The 1,628-nt window shown below is 48.6% G+C and overlaps 1 pseudogene; it reads right to left on the bottom strand.

Annotated features, from left to right (window-relative positions):
• Positions 1 to 1,136: 1,136 nt before the first annotated feature.
• LOC116098158 lies at positions 1,137 to 1,628 on the bottom strand (annotated as a pseudogene).

Genomic DNA, 1,628 nt, shown 5'->3' with positions numbered 1-1,628 from the left:
TATAAGACTTTATAAAAGCTAAAGCAACTGAGAAAATGCCTCCATTAGATCGGTCAGTAAGCAACCCTGCGGGTGCATTTTGTTAATTGGCGATTCATCAGAGCATCTTAGCTGTATATGAATGTGAGTTGATCAGGTACTAGTTGGAGGGAACAGGACCGAAGCCCTGATGGACAGCAGAAAGAATGGAAACAGGCAACTTCGGGAGGTAGGAGGTGTGGTGGGTTAGGGGGACCTTCTAGAATGTACCAGAGCCCTGGGAGGTGAGAGACTCTTAGGACTCAAAGGGAGAGACTTTAGATGAAATGCCCTACAGTGGAGAGAGGTAACTTGTAGAGCCCACCTCCAGTAGAAAGTCAGGGCATCAAGTGGAGGGATGGGGTTGCCATCCCACAGTCAAAAACTCTGACCCAGAATTGTTCCTGTCTGAAAGAACTGTGGGGACAAAAATGGAGAAGAGCCTGATGGAAAGGGGATCCAGTGACAGGCCCAAATTGGGATCTAGCTCAAGGGGAGATCCCAAGGCCTGACACTATTACTGAGGCTATTGTGTGCTCATAAAAATGAGCCTATTGTGATTGCCCTCTGCAGTCTAAAAGCAGCTAAAAGAATCAGATGCAGATACTTACACCCAACCAATGGACAGAAGCTGCTGAATTGAATTTGGAGAAAGCTGGAAGAAGCTGAGGAGGAGAACGACCCTATAGGAAGACCAGCAGTCTCAACTAGCTCGGACCCCTGAGATCTCTCAGACACTGAGCCACCAACCAGGCAGCATACACTAGCTGATATGAGGCCTGTAAGACATATACAGCAGAGGACTTCTGGCTCTGGACTCAGTCAGAGATGATGCACCTATCCCTCAAGACACTTGAGGCCCCAGGGAATGGGGCGGTCTGGTGGGTTGGAGACAGGGGATGGGGACATCCTCTTGGAGACGGGTGGGGGCTGGGGGGAAGAGGTATGGGGTGTGGAACAGTCTGCTCATGGCTATAGTGTCTATCTCCTAAGTAGGGGTGAGAATTCTGTCTTTTACGCTGTGCATCTTGGCACCACTGAGAGCTGGAAGACTGGTTAAAGGTATGGCCATGTGGTTGAGCTGATGGCGAAAATCCCATCTGCACTGCATGTGGAGAACCAAATTTCCCATCATATGACATCTGTCTGAAACCATTGTTCATCTACCACAGCTGCCGCTGATAATCTTTTGGAGAAGAAAAGGACCTCTGGATCATCTATGCTGGCAGAGTCGCATTACCCACTGTCCTTTTATAGCTGTTAGGAGATGTGGAGGTAGGGCTTAAATTTCCAACGTGACGCTGGAGACATGGCATACTGGCATCCTGATTGGCATGACTACTTCCTGATCTGAACTGAATTTGGATAGGCCTCCCGAAAAGTTTGATTCCATTGAGAAGATTCATGGTGTAGGGAACAGACACTTCGTGTTTGAAATTCATGAATGCAAACTGCTTCAGTTTGCCATCTTTAGCTTTTGGGATTTTCACCTTTATAACTGGACCAGCCTGATGGAACAGCTTGAAGAGCTTGAAGAGCTCCTCCTTCACCTTCGTCTCCAAGTTTCCCCGGAACAGAGTGCGGTAGGCCTCTGCAGCTGCCGCCCCCAT

This window comes from Mastomys coucha, unplaced genomic scaffold (assembly GCF_008632895.1).
Source record: "Mastomys coucha isolate ucsf_1 unplaced genomic scaffold, UCSF_Mcou_1 pScaffold20, whole genome shotgun sequence".
Taxonomy (NCBI): Eukaryota; Metazoa; Chordata; class Mammalia; order Rodentia; family Muridae; genus Mastomys; species Mastomys coucha.
This window is presented reverse-complemented; position numbering and strand designations above follow the sequence as displayed.